Source organism: Erpetoichthys calabaricus, chromosome 3, assembly GCF_900747795.2.
Source record: "Erpetoichthys calabaricus chromosome 3, fErpCal1.3, whole genome shotgun sequence".
In the NCBI taxonomy this organism is placed as follows: Eukaryota; Metazoa; Chordata; class Cladistia; order Polypteriformes; family Polypteridae; genus Erpetoichthys; species Erpetoichthys calabaricus.
Genome location: NC_041396.2, coordinates 146,453,377 through 146,469,259, shown reverse-complemented (window position 1 = coordinate 146,469,259; position 15,883 = coordinate 146,453,377).

Sequence of the window (15,883 nt, the reverse complement as noted above, 5' to 3'; positions counted from 1 at the left end):
AATTACGCCTCTTTGAATATGCAAATCAATATAAATAGCCCTTAAGCTCAGCGTTCTGTGAAAAGGCAATGGCAAAAGCACAGGGGAAAGTAGAAGAATTTCAGCAAATACCAAGTGGAGGCAAGGAAAAACATACTATTTGTTGGTTTAAAAAGTGGCATAAACAACAAAAGGAAGTTGATCAAGTGACATAGAGTGTCGGAGAAACTCGAAAGCTCAGTTTCACAAAGTTGCACAGTGCCCGAAATAAAATAGAAGTTTTCAGATATCAAAGTCACCCTGAAAAGGCAAGTCGTAGCCCAACCTTCTGAGTGTCATATGAAAGTTTATTAGGGTACAGATAAAATTAAAAAAAATAGGGTCACAGTGGGAAAAAAAGCTTGAAATGTTAACTTTAATCTCAAAATTTCCACTTTACTCATGTAGTTTATTTTGTCATTAAAGTAGAAAATCATAAACTTCATCTTTAAATCGTTTGATTTATTAGTTTCTCAAATACCATCGTAACTAAAATAGCACGTTAAATGCTTTGTTTTGGATGTGTTCTTCTATGTACTCTATGTGTGTGAATCACTACGTGCTTCTTAAACAGGCTTTTTGTTCCTCTGACAGGACACAGAATCCATTACATTCGTGATATTACTGCTCTCTGAATAATTAAAATACTGAGATGTATACTTGATATCATTTTCATGATGATAGGAGTTAAAGCATGTATTAAACATGGGAACACAGTGGCACATTACTATGCAGAGATTGTTCCTGCCTCACGCAAGAAGCTTGCTGCGCTGTGCGCAGCCTTCGATGAAATAATTTATTGCAGCAGTACTGTCTCTTTCAAACGTACTAACCCCCAATTCCTGTCCTTTCTTTTCTTTCTCCAAGTACTTAATCACCACACAATCAGCTCAGTAATAGACATTAAGCCATCTGTAAGCTTAGAACTCCGATTCTTCAAAACTTTTAAGGAACATTGAAATGTCTTCGTAGTACATTTTAATTATTCTATCCATCTATTCTTCCAATGTCACACCAGCCCCAGCAAGAATACAGCGAGAGGCAGGAACAATCCCTGAATGTGGCGCTAGCTCCTTGTTAGTGCTGCGACACCGTGTCCTCACATGTTTAATTATTAACAATATAGATTATTTAAATGATGTTAACATTTTATCTGTATAATGTAATAAACATATTTTGCTGTATTTCATCTTAAAAATTATATTGTCATCATATGTAAATAAGTGCTAAAGTGGCTCAGGTTGTGCAATATTATAACTGTTTCGCATGTTTACAGTAAATGTACTTATAAGTACAAACAGTTCTACAAGAAGCACTTGATGGACTGATTGAGTGCGTTTATAGTTCTTGGGATGAAACTGTTTCTGAGCCGCGAGGTCAGTACAGGAAAGGCACTGAAGCGTTTGCCGTATGGAAGCAGTTCAAATAGGCAGCATGGCCGAGACAGCGTGTGCTAGATGATGCATACTGATCATCTGCTGTAGAGCTGTGATTCCACACTCAGATACAGTGATATAAATACTTTGAGTGGTGCAGTGAGAGTAATAAGGAAACAGATGATCCGCTGTGGCAACCCCTAATGAGAGCAGCTCAAAGAAGAAGAAGGTGCAGTGAGAGTAACAATGCTAAAGCGGCTACGGTATTTGGAATAGTTTAGCCATTCCGTGGACCATTATATTGTTACGGGTTAATTACAATCAGATGCTTTAAACTAATAAACAATATGCGGTTAATTTCAGTATATATGATAACGCTGCATCAGGGATGTGGATCTAAAAAATATAAGGAAACCACACTCGACCAAAAGCACTGCTTTGATGCTGGGTGCTGCCAGTTTGCAAAATTGAGCGGAGAACTTGCGTATGCCAGGGCTTGAGCTAGCGTGAAAATGTGTGTGGCTTTACGCCAAGTTTAGGTTTTATACATTGCGATTTGAGCGTGGAAATGGGCATACGCAACACTTTTGTGCATACGCACCGTTTATACATGAGGGCCCTGGACATAAGCAGAAATTGATGACCATATACAAACTTGGTTTACAACAGAATTAAAATCTTTAAGTACTTCTCTATATTCCCTGCTCTGTGCTCCAGTAAATACAAACTGTTGTCAATATTCTAATAACCCACTTGCCCTTCATTCTCTCAGAATATGGAACCAATTTAGGAAACACTTTAAGACAGAGAAGGTTTTATCTGTTGCACTTCTACATAACGACCACTCTTTTCTACCCTCTCAAACATACACAGTCTAAAATGTCTGGAACTAAAACATTTAGAGACTTGTACATCATAACTTTTTTGCATCATTCGAGCAATTAAGCTTCAAATTTAACTTCTCATCAACACAATTTTTCCACTGCTAGCAAGCTAGAAACGTTGCTAAGCAAAATCTGTCCAAATTTTCTCACCTTCCACCTATTTCCATTCCTGAACAAATATTGATCAGTCTTGAAGAATCAGATAGCATCTCAACAATTTATAAAAACATGTTAAATTCCCTTCCTTTCAAAGGTCCCAGGGAACAATGGGGAAAATGATCTTTCACTTAACATTTTTGAAAAGGAGTGGAGGGCAGCCATGCAAAGAATACACTCTAGTTCCATATGCACAAATGCAATTATTCAACTTAAAATCTTCTATCAAGCACATTTATCTCGATTAAAACTATACAAAATGTTTCCAGGGCAAGATTCAGCTTGGGAACATTGCAATCTATCTCCAGTCTCTCTTGGCCACATGTTTTGGGTGTCCACCAAATTAACATTGTTTTGGACAAAAGTCTCTGAATGTCTATCAAATATCCTTCGTGTCACAATCACTCCTAACCCATTAACAGCTGTGTTTAGTGTACTCCCAGATGGGCTCAAAGTGGAGAAGGATGAACAAACTGTAATTGCCTTTACCTCAACACTAGCACATACACTTGTCTTGCTCAACTGGAAGAAACCCACCCCACCACTTTTAAGTCAGTTGGTAAATGATTTCCTATACTATTTGACATTGGAAAAAATCAATTTCTCACTCAGAGGATCTGTTCAAAACTTTTTAAAAATATGGCAGGATCTAAACAATAACACTTTAGAATAAGCTTCTATATTGGGGAAAATGATTCTTTTCATTCCCTGCTGCTTCAAATAATTACTATGTTGGCTGATTCTCCTCTCATTCTTTCTTTTGGATGGGGTTGAATTTTAGTTTTGCTAAGTTTGATTGGATTGTATGGATTGTTATTTGCTTTTAATTAAAATTAATAAAATAAAAAGGCACTATATAAATTAGGCACTTGATATATATAACACTCATAATGTTCATACTTAACTTTCATTTTTTATTTTTATTATTTCTTAATGTTAAAAAAATATTCTTGTATGAAAATGCAACCCTGACCAAAGTGTTGCCTGAGGCAATCATCTTGTTGCCTCACCCCATGTGCTGGCCCTGAGTTTACATATTTATAAGTTACAAACACACAATGGTTTAATGATTTATTCAAATTTAATTTTGACAGTGTTTGGGGGCATTTTAAACAGAATTTTACTACTTAGTTCCATATCATCTAACATTAGATAGGAGTATGAACTTAATTATGATGAATATGACAACCAAATTCGTATACCCAGGTGTCTCTGTTTTATATTCTGTACACCTAACGATTTGTTCCTCTTTGATTAACAAACGAGAAGCAGTTATTACATCACTTATTTGAAATAGGAGTAAGAAACCCTAGTTGAAAAAAAAAATTCTCAGTAATTGAAAGCAGCGGGAGACCTGGCTTTACCCGATTTTCAATCTTGTTTCTTTGAAGGGATCGACTGCAGTTTTAGAGTCTGGTAGGAAACACATAACACTTAAAAGCACTGGCTACAGTAAAACATAGCCTGCATTTCTTCTAGCTTATAGGCATTCTGTTTGTGATTATCCCTAAACTCCCATAAACATAGCATAAATCCTTTGGTATAGAGATTTTTGGGAATCTTGTCAATCACTTTATATACTAAGTCTAAGTAAAATGCAGTGTATACAGTATATGACAAACAAACTCAAGAGCTTCAAAGCCTTGTGTTCTGAAAATATTTGTACATTTTTTCCAAAATATAACCTCTTACAAATATATTTCTTTTATTATATGAAAGTCTGAGATTTTGCTAAAGCAGCATTGCTCACTTCAATAACCTTTTCTATTATTTGCTGTGGTATCTTTGTTCAGAGGCAGCACTGCCACACGATCTGTGAGAGAGATGCTATCAGAATAGGCAGAGACATCCTGAGAACAGTACAGCACCCTTTGTTCAAATTTCTTTTCTGGAGGTTGTCTGTGTGGAGTCTGTACATTCTTTCAGTGTCTGCTTAGGGTTTTCTCTGGATCCTCTAGCTTTTCTCCCACACCCCCAAAGATATGAAGGTTAGCTTTATTAGTGATTCTAAATTGGCTTTTGTGCAAGAGTGATTGTGGGTATGTGTGTGATGGCAAGATGGGCTCCAGATCATGTGACATTGAATTGGATTAAGTGGGTGTGAGAATGAGATGAGAAGAGATATATGTATTTATACCAAGAGTGGGCCCCAGTAGCATCTGAATGCATGTGCAATTGTGATAATAGCATAAAAATGTGTGGCCGGCTCAAAAATGTATTTAATACGTGAAAAAAAATACTGTAAATGAAAAAGAGGAAAAAATGTTAAAAGGGCAGAAACTTTGTAAAAACTGCAAAATATGAGAAAAATTCAATCCATCATCGAGGCATGCATAGACTTCTACATCACTGAGGATCTCTACTGGACTCTGAATACCACAAAGCAGGTCAAGAAAGCTCAGCAGAGGTTGCACACCCTCATCCCATCATCACCAACTTCTACCGGGACACTACTGAGAGTGTCCTGATGTGCTGCATCATAGGGTGTCTGACAGGAAGACTATGCAACGTGTGGTGAGGATAGCTGAGAAGGTTATCAAGGTCTCTCTCCCCTCCAGTGAGGACATTTTTAAGGACAGATGCAAGAAGAAAGCCTTCTGCATTGTGAGAAACTCATCACACCCCTCTCATGAACTGTCCAAGCTCTGGTAGGTGATATTGTTCCATAAAATCAAGAAAAGCCAGAATGTGCAATAGCTTCTTTCCACCAGCAATAAGACTACGAAACACTCTAATGTGCACATAACAAGCCAGTTTATATATACTTAATTGTTTATTTTTAGCCATAGTATTTAATTGACTATTTTACATTTTACTATTTTACAAGTATTGGTTGGACTCTGTGAATTTAGCACTGTCTTGGTTTACTTCTTTGTATTTTTTTTCCCTTTCCCTTTTTGCACATTTTCTGGTTTTGAGTAATGCAATTGAACTTGAACTGCTATTTTGAAATCCTCTATCTATCCAAGTCTATTCTTTTTAAGTGGGTAATTTTGCCATATTACTATATTCAGTATGCTCTGTGTTAAGATCATGGGTGTTTGGTGCTGTTTCCAGTATTTTTGTGGTGGCATTTTGTTATTTTTGTCTGTTTACTTTTATTGCTATTTAAGCATTTGCACATGTCAGTGACATCAGTGTGGCATGTGTAAATGCTTCCGCATATTCACTCCTATTTGATGTCACAAATAGCATCCTATAAAAGCAAGGGATAAAGGCGCTGTTTGAAAAAACAAAGAAAAACGCTTTTATCTTAATGCTTTTGTTTTTATCATTATGAACCTGCAGGGCTAATTCAAATAAGGCCTGCAGAGAATATCTAGCAAAGGGATTTTTTTCTTTTTTATCAAATACAATAAATGTTTAACTGGTAGCTTGTGCCTTCTTTTGCTAGAAATCTCTAGGATGCAAAGACTTGTCTTAGGATTTCTCTTGGTAGAGCCACAGAAGTATTTTTCTCACAGTCTGGCACAGCATTGCAGTAAAAGCAAAAGAATGTATAATATGTAACGTTTGAAAAAATAAGTACTGTAACACGATAATAACAAGCAATTATAAATATACACTCACTTGCCACTTTATTAGGTGCACCTGGTTGGACCCCCTTTCTCCTTCAGAACTGCCATCATTTTGCATGGCATAGATTTAGCAAGGTGCTGGAAACATTCCTCAGGAATTCTGGTCCATATTGACATGATAGCATCGCACGGTTTCTGCAGATTTTTCAGCTGCACATTCATGATGCGTGCCCTGTGGTGGGCTGGCGCCCTGCCCAGGGTTTGTTTCCTGCCTTGTGCCCTGTGTTGGCTGGGATTGGCTCCAGCAGACCCCTGTGACCCTGTAGTTAGGATATAGCGGGTTGGATAATGAATGGATGGACATTCATGATGCAAATCTCCTGTTCCACCACATCCCAAAGGTGCTTGATTGAATTGAGATCTGGTGACTGTGGACGCCATTTGAGTACGATGAACTTATTGTCATGATCAAGAAATTAGTTTGAGATGATTTGAGCTTTACGACGTGGCGCCTTATCCTGCTGGAAGTAATCATCAGAAGATCGGTACACTGCGGTCATAAAGGGATGAACATGGTCAGCAACAATACTCAGGTAGGCTGTGGCATTTAAATGATGCTCAGTTGGTACTAAGGAGCCTAAAGTGTGCCAAGAAAATATCCCCCACACCATTACACCACTTTCAGCCTGAACCGTTGATATATGGCAGGATGGATCCATGCTGTCAGGTTGTTGACACCAAATTCTGACCCTACCATCCGAATGTCATAATAGAAATCAAGACTCATTAGACCAGGTAAAATTTTTCCAGTCTTCTATTGTCTAGCGTTGATGATCCTGTGTGAATTGTTGTCTCAGTTGTCTGTTCTTAGCTGACAGGAGTGACACCCGGTGTGGTCTCCTGCTGCTGTAGCCCATCAGCTTCAAGGTTCAACATGTTGTGCATTCAGAGATGCTCTTCTGCATACCTTAGTTGTAACGAGTTTTTATTTGGGTTACTGTTGCCTTTCTATCAGCTCAAACCAGTTTGGCCATTCTCCTCTGACCTCTGACATCAACAAGGCATTTTTGCCCAGAAAACTACCGCTCTCTGGATATTTTCCCTTTTTCTGACCATTCTCTGTAAACTCTAGTGATGGTTGTGTGTGAAAATCCCAGTAGATCAGCAGTTTCTGAAATACTCAGACCAGCCCATCTGGCACCAGCTACTATGCCACATTCAAAGTCACTTAAAGCACCTTTCTTCTCCATTCTGATGCCTGGTTTTAACTTCAGCAGGTCATCTTGACAATGTCTACATGCCTAAATGCATGGAGTTGCTGCCATGTGCTTGGCTGATTAAATATTTGAGTTAACAAGCAGTTGAACAGGTATACCTAATAAAGTGGCTGGTGATCGTATATAGTGTATTAAAGAAAAATATTTCATAAGCAGTTTATGGCTGGAAAAATAGTATTTCATGAGTAGATTCTATACTGTATATTTGTGCAAAGTGTATTGAATACACAGATCACTGTGATGTGTTGAATATTGATTGAACTTTTATGCTTCCTACAGTGAAGCTGTTTAAGCTTTCTCATGTTCGGATCTGCAATATCAACAGCGTTTTATGTCCCCATCTGCTCTGATTTTACTACTTTTTTGTTGTTACTTGGTCTTGTTGTCCTGGCTTATCCACAATACTAAACTTCTCATACTCTTCCTACTACAGTGTTCTCAAATGCCAGTTAGCTTTGCAATTTCTAGTCAAATGCACAAATGTAATATGTAGTTTAATATTTGTAAGTGACCTTCGATAAAGGCATCTGTTAAATAAAAAAATGACATGCAGCTTCTTGTGTTCATATCCCATATACTGATATTGTAAGAAAAATAAGCATACAGTCAAAGGCTGTGTTTTGATAAAATTAACTACTGTATCTAGACTGCATGCTGCAAACATGACTCCAGGGACATTTACTGTATTTCACAGCCAGTGATCTGTGATGAGGCCACAAATTGCATCTATGTTAGCAAAGCGCTTATCCACCCAATAACAGAACATTTTTACTCTTTGGTATTTTTTTTTGTCTCGAATGTAGTAAACCACTTTTAATCATCTTTTACTTCTAATCTAACCTGCCATAGAAACTATATAATATAACTTTATCAGAACCTCAAATTTGGGATGATGGAGGGGCTGGCACTCATTCAAGCAACATAAGGTAAAAAACTGGAATATTGTTTTTAATTTAGTACTAAAAAAAATGCTTCTGCATTATGAAAGAAAAATTGGACAAGCAAACAGCAATATGAAAAAACAGTTAAAATGCTGAAAACTGAATAATACTTCAAACATTACCTTTTATTATTTCTTGTATTTCAACATTTGTATGATTCCCTTTGAAACACACATCCCTTCTGTAAGCACACTGTGCAGCCGAGGTGAACCAAATGAGAATTTGATATATTGTATGCAACAGGTTGCATCTTCAATAAAATAAAGCAAAGGAATCACTGCAGATTGCAAACACTCATACATTGCTTATGCAGACATTTTACAAAGACTAATATATCTTGGTTTCCATTTACTGCTTGTGCTTGCATTAGACCTTTATTTTATTACCCTAAAAATATATATGCACTAATTCAGAAAATTAATTCAGTAATATTTCCATCTACCAGTTTAAATTATTCATCAATGTATGGGATCCACTTAAGTCAGCATTGCTCAATGGTGTGCTTACTCAGATGGAAAAAATAACCACATATGGTTCTTCATTTCCACAAATTATTCTTTCTAATTAAACAAACCCTTTAGAGCATAAAATTGTTTGAATGAAACTGTAGTAAAGTGACAGCCATAAACACACATTTAATATATACTTTAACAAGCCATCATACAAACTAACATTAAATTTATGTCCATTATCAAAACCAATTAATCCACTTTTTTGCTGGATACAAGATCTTTGTAGCGTCTAGTACAAGGCAATAGCCATTCCTGGATGCCATTATTGGGCACACGCATATGCTCACAAACACAAGTTCATCTTTTCCCAAGCTGTTCTTTGAAATCTTCAGAGGGTGCATGTAAGGGAATCAAAAAAAGTGCTTTAACCAGCCTGCCTGTTAAACTAGTATATACTGACTCCATATTTACCAGCACATTTTAAATTAGAAAAAGAGATAATGTAGTATAACATTTTAACTTCATATTTTGTTCTTTGATAACAATTTACATATAAGAAGTCTTATTTTTATGAACCAGGTATTTAAACATGACTCTTAATAATTAACTACTTTGGGACTTTACATAACACTTAATGCTAGAAGGATGTTTCTAAGAATATACTATTTAACTATATGCTGATTGGTGTAATTGAAATGGTTTCCAGGTATTTTATGTAAATGAACATAGATGATTGACTGAAGTTATTCTGGTAGTATTTCTTCAGTCTGCCATGTTGCATTAAACAAAAGCACATAGGCCACTACAGATAGATAGATAGATAGATAGATAGATAGATAGATAGATAGATAGATAGATAGATAGATAGATAGATAGATAGATAGATAGATAGATAGATAGATACTTTATTAATCCCAAGGGGAAATTCACATACTCAAGCAGCAACATACTGATAAAAGCAATATTAAATTAAAGAGTGATAAAAATGCAGGTATAACAGACCCCCGGGTAGAATTGAAGAGTCGCATAGTGTGGGGGAAGAACGATCTCCTCAGTCTGTCAGTGGAGCAGGACATTGACAACAGTCTGCCGCTGAAGCTGCTCCTCTGTCTGGAGATGATACTGTTCAGTGGATGAAGAGGATTCTCCATGATTGACAGGAGCCTGCTCAGCGCCTGTCGCTCTGCCACGGATGTCAAACTGTCCAGCTCCTTGCCTACAATAGAGCCTGCCTTCATCACCAGTTTGTCCAGGCGTGAGGCGTCCCTCTTCTTTATGCTGCCTCCCCAGCACACCACCGCGTAGAAGAGGGCGCTATCCACAACCGTCTGATAGAACATCTGCAGCATCTTATTGCAGATGTTGAAGGACGCCAGCCTTCTAAGGAAGTATAATTGGCTTGGCTCTGTCCTCTCTTGCACAGAGCATCAGTATTGGCAGTCCAGTCCAATTTATCATCCAGCCGCACTCCCAGGTATTTATAGGTCTGTACCCTCTGCACACAGTCACCTCTGATGATCATGGGGTCCATGAGGGGCCTGGTCCTCCTAAAATCCACCACCAGCTCTTTGGTTTTGCTGGTGTTCAGTTGTAGGTGGTATGAGTCGCACCATTTAACAAAGTCCTTGATTAGGTTCCTATACTCATTCTCCTGCTCACTAATATCTACAAGCTGTGTAGATAAAGGATGTCCATTTTGGAGTTCATTTATAATGATGGATCAGGATTCATTCTTTACTAAATATTGCATTTTTTCGCAACAGTGTGTAGTTTATTAAGGGCCTTTTTGAAAGATCAGTCAAGTCAGTTAACTGCCTAGATTATATTGAAAAACATGAAAAAGAGTTCAAGCCCATTACACACTTTTCAAATTACCCTATGAGCAGGCAGTCACATGAATGACACATACGGTATATTGTAACAATGTTTATTTGTAATGTCACAAAGCCAAAACTTTCTTGATTAACAAGTATAAGGCCATGTTATGAAACATTTAAGGTATTCTAATTCTTGATCCTGCAGCCTCATAGAGTTTGGGGGATCAATGTAAGTGCTCAGTTATATTCTTTTTCATGTTTTTATTTTTCCCACATTTGTCTACAATGATGATCACATCAAACATGTATAGCAGAACACTGACATTTGAATATGGTGTTTGCCAGATTGACAATTTTGAAAAATAAATCTGTTGACATTAGGATACTGAGACACTCAACCAATTTTTTTGGTACATAGTTGCATTTTATCTTCTCCTTTTATATATTTGCCTTTTGACAATTGTGATATTGTAAACCAGTAACTATGTACAAGTTTTTATATGCATGTACAGCACATGACAGCACTTGAGAATACTTCGTAATATCTCTTAATAATATGCTTTTAAAATTAACATTTATTTAGAGATTAACTATTGTTATATTTTTTCCAGCAGGATTTTGGTTGTTTCAAGTACATTTTTATGAAGACTTTGTCATTTTGTTGTAATTAGTGTCTGTGTGTGTCTAGGGGCTTATTGAGTCATGAAGCAGTACCATCATTAGGCACATGAGTGTGATGTACTATAACTAGAATACTGCAGACATTATTGCTGTTCTCATATTCTCATATGTACAGTATCATCGTGGAGACATTTACTCTAAATTCTCTAAGCATCTAACTTCGTTCCAGTATTTAGTATTTTGGAAAAATGGTAACATAGTGGTAATAAAATAAAAATGAGGAACCATATTCATTTTAATGATTGTTAGTCTGGTTTAGAATGACAAAGGGAAACATGACCAGTATGCAAGAGACTTGTTGACACTTGTGAAGATTCGATAGTAATTTGATTCTGTGTTGCTCTGTAGTAGAGGACAGATATCAATACCAAGATATTTAAAGGAACTAACCTTTCAGTTCCTCTGGTCTCTCTTGGTTAGCACAAAGGTTTAAGGGAAGAAGAGCAGATTTAGACCAGTTTCTTTTATAACCTGATAGATTTTTAACTGAACAGAATAAACTGAGCACATGTGGGAGATTGGAGGGGGCATTGAAGAGAAGGAGCAAAATATCATCAGCATAAAGATAAATTTTATGCTGAGAGCCATACAGTGCAATAGAAGAAACCTTTTTTAGAGAATGAAGGGTGATGCCTCCGGGTTCAAGAGCAAGATTAAAAGGTAACAGAGAAAGTGGGCAGCCCTACCTAGCTACCAGCCACCAGAGGCGTGACCACAGAGAGGCTAGGGTGGGCACTGCCCCCCCAGAGATAAGCCGTGCCCCCACTGCGAAATGCTCTGTCTGTCCAATGAAAACTCTGGGGAAGAATAACATTTGATTTTCAAAACTGAGTTGCTTTCCAATCTGCCCATTTGAATTTGGGGCGTATCCGTCAGTGTCTCCTCCACTAGACAGGCACAGTGCTGCTCACAGTTCACTTCGCTGCACATTTTGCAGCACGTTTTGAACCTGTTGACCGCATTCTTTAATTAAAACAGCGTATACGTTCCATTCTTCTTTTATTTTCTGGTTGGTAACACCAAAGGCTATGCATAGGTGGCTTATTAAAAAGCAGACATCTTCAACCTCTGTCCCTCTGCAAGCTGCTGGCTCCATGGTTGAGCCCAGTACCGCTGCTACCAACACGGAGCACATCACACCCTCGTCGGGAACTGAAACTCCAAAAGATGTAGATAAGCCTACACAATCCTCCAGCTCTGCGCCCGTGTTGGGTACTCCAAACCTCTGCCTTCAACAAAATATACAGTCCGGTCTGCCTGACTTAAATATGGATAGCCCATCCCAGCCCGTTTTAATTAATTATCCCAAGCATGCATTTGGAAAGACACTCAGATGTTTTAGTGTAAGCTGGTATCAGTCTCGACCATGGCTTGAATATTCTGTTGTCCGTGATGGCAGCTTTTGCTTTGCCTGCCATAAATTTAGTGTTTCCAATTCAGACTGCGAGGACATATTCACCAAACATGGCTACACTAATTGGAAAAAAGCTCTAGAAAAAGACGGTGGCGGCTTCCACAAACACGCGTCTAGTATCCCGCACGTCAGAGCCATGTCTGCATCACAGCACTCATCATTGGTGTGTCTTCAGCTGCATGCGAAAGCTCTTTCTCTACTTTGAACCGCATTCTCACTCCACTCCACCGAACAATGCTGCATTCAAGGAACAGAAATTTAGTCATTCTGGCACATGAGAAAAACATCACAGAAAATCTAGACATGAATGAATTTATTTCAGAATTTGCCAAGAGTAACCGCAGACTAGTCCTGTATATAATATCCAGGTTAAACACTGGAAACTGATGTCCTATAGCCTCCCATGACTACAATAAGCCACGTTTCTGTATTTGCTCTCATATGTTGTATACATTTGACTTTATTGATATTTACCTTGTAGATGTAGTTCTATGTTTGTTCACAAAAAATAATAATACAAGTTCCATAGCCTCTGTTAATTTTATTGAACAATAGGATATGATTTATGACACAATTTTTGCTTTTATATGTTATATAAAACTATGTTGTTATTATTATTTGACCCCCCTACAAAAATGGGGATGGATGGATGGATAGATATTTTTTGCCCCCCCCAGGCAAGCCAAATGCCCACCCACACGGGATGTTCTGGTCACACCTCTGCCAACCACCCTTGAATATCTGAAAAAGAATGAAATGCATTCAAGTTATTGAGGAGTATTGCTGTGGCAAAAGAGTATAAAGTTTAAACCATAAATAATTTGATTACCAGAATATATCACAATTATAACCTGCCAGAGGAAATTCTTGTTCATTTGTTCAAAAACTAACAAGTGAGAGAATAAAGTAGTGTTATGTCCAATACATGCAGTGGACATCTCATATTGTCCACTACATGACAGAGGTGAATAAAACTTAATGGATCAACATGAATTAACTTAAAATAAACCTTTCAGCTTTGAAATTTATCAATGAGATTGGGTGATAGAGCAGTCTATGGAATCTTTTCTCAGCTTTAATAGGAGACTGATCATAGCAGAGTTTATTGCAAGGTTCAGTTTGAAAGACAAAATAAAACAGTTCATCAGTTGCAGGTAGAGGGGAGCCAGCTGATTCCAAAGAGTAGAGAGTAGCTCTGGGGGCAAACCGTCCACACCTAGTGCTTTCTTTGGACGCATTGGGTCAAGAGTGTCCTTTAGCTCTGATAGTGTTATCGGAGAATCCAGCAAGGGAAGCATAATCTGCTGTTAAGCAGGGGAGAGACAGTTTACCTAGAAAATAATTAATCTCAGTAAGTGGAGTGTTTGAGGATCTAGAAAAAGATTGAGTTGGAACTGTTAAAAAAAAAATCTTAATTAAATTAAGATTATTAGTGAATGTGCCCATCCAGTTTATTTGTAATGGCAGAGACAGGAACGAATGCTTCACACTTCTGCAGCTTTAAAGATAATAATTTACTAGGCTTAGCACTAGAAATATAATATTGGGTCGTGTTACAGTGAATTTCAAATTCAGCATTGAATTTAATTAAGACCTTATATTAGATATTATTAGTTCATATTCCAGATCCACTATACAAGGACATGCTTCTTCCAAATATGTGAGATGTGACTATAGTTCCTGTATTCTTTGTTTGAGCTTATGGGCCTCTCCCATAACATACTTTTATAACCGGTGATACATTTATGACAGGCGCGGTTGGCTCCATCTGCAAAAAACATCCTTGAAAAGGGAATCGGTAGTTATAACCGAGATGAGCCAGTGCTATTAAGACAAATGTCAGAGCATGAGTAGTGCATTTATTTAACAACAAAGTGCAAAATAGTGCTATGTTCTTCTATAAATAAATGAATATGTCAATAAATAATCTGAATAAAAACAGGTGCTAAAGAGGAGGTCAAAAGTCCATAAATAAATAAACAATAAATAAACAAGGTTAAAATCTAACAGGATCTGTCCTTCTCCTAAACCATAGAATCTGCAACACTTCCAATATTTTGGCTTCTAACTGGCAACGCATAAGGATTACCACCCTCATCTTCCAAGAAGTGATACAGGCCGAGGCAGCAATGAAGGATCTATATATTATATTATCTATATAATATAAGGATATATATAAGGATCTATATATTAATATTTAATAATTAATATATAAGGATCTATATACTGTATTATATATATATTATATATATTGTGATAAGAAGTCACAAAAACCAGTATAAAGAGTTGGGGATTGGCCCCGTATATTGTTAGGGTAAGTATAGCAAATTGGTCAAAACTGTTTTAAATTCAGATATTCGACAAAGTACAGAGGATTGAGGGTGCTTTTATACAAAAATGGCTGCTGAATAATTAAGGAGGAAGTGACGTCATCACTGGAGGACAGAAGTGGCATCATCATCGGAAGCCGGAAGTGACGTCATCAAGGGAGGACCGGAAATGATGTCATCAATGGAAGCCGGAAGTGACGGGGAAGATGGAATAGTGGATGGACAGCCATTTTCTGGAATGTGAAGTGGTAAATGCTTATTTGTCTTCTTTGGTTCTGGAAAGTTAGAGAAAGAGATATCAATACCATCAAACAACCCTTCATCCTTTATACCTTCACTCACCTCTGGGCTTGTTGACAGTCTCCTAAGCGCTCGTGTGTGACATGACCCCCCCCTCAGCCCAGACCCATCGGGTCGGGCGGCCTGCACCGAGAGGTCAAAGGAACGGGAGAGAGCACCGGTGTTGGCCTGGAGAGAGCCTTGACGATAGGTGACTGTGAATCTGTAAGGTTGTAACTCCAGAAACCACCTAGTGACACGAGGAATAGACTCCCAATTCAGGGCCATCCAGTGTAAGGCAGCATGGTCCGTCACAAGAGTAAATTCCCGACCCAAGAGATAGTAACCAAGCTGAGTCACAGCCCACTTAATAGCCAAAGCCTCCCTTTCCACCGCCGCATACCTGGTCTCCCGGTCCAATAGTTTCCGACTGAGGTACATAACGGGGTGTTCGTCACCATCGATGCAGTGGCTCAACACGGCACCCAAACCTGTGTCCGATTCATCGGTCTGGAGGATAAAAGGAAAATTAAAGTTAGGAGATTTCAAAACAGGTGTCGAAGTAAGGGCCAATTTCAAGTCACAAAATGCTGCTTCAGCAACTTCAGACCATACTACTTTAAGAGGAGCTCTTTTCTTTGTCAAATCCGTAAGAGGCGAAGCTCTCTCAGAAAAACAAGGAACAAAGCGACGGTAGTAATTCGCTAAGCCCAAGAAAGCTTGCACTTGCCTCTTTGAAA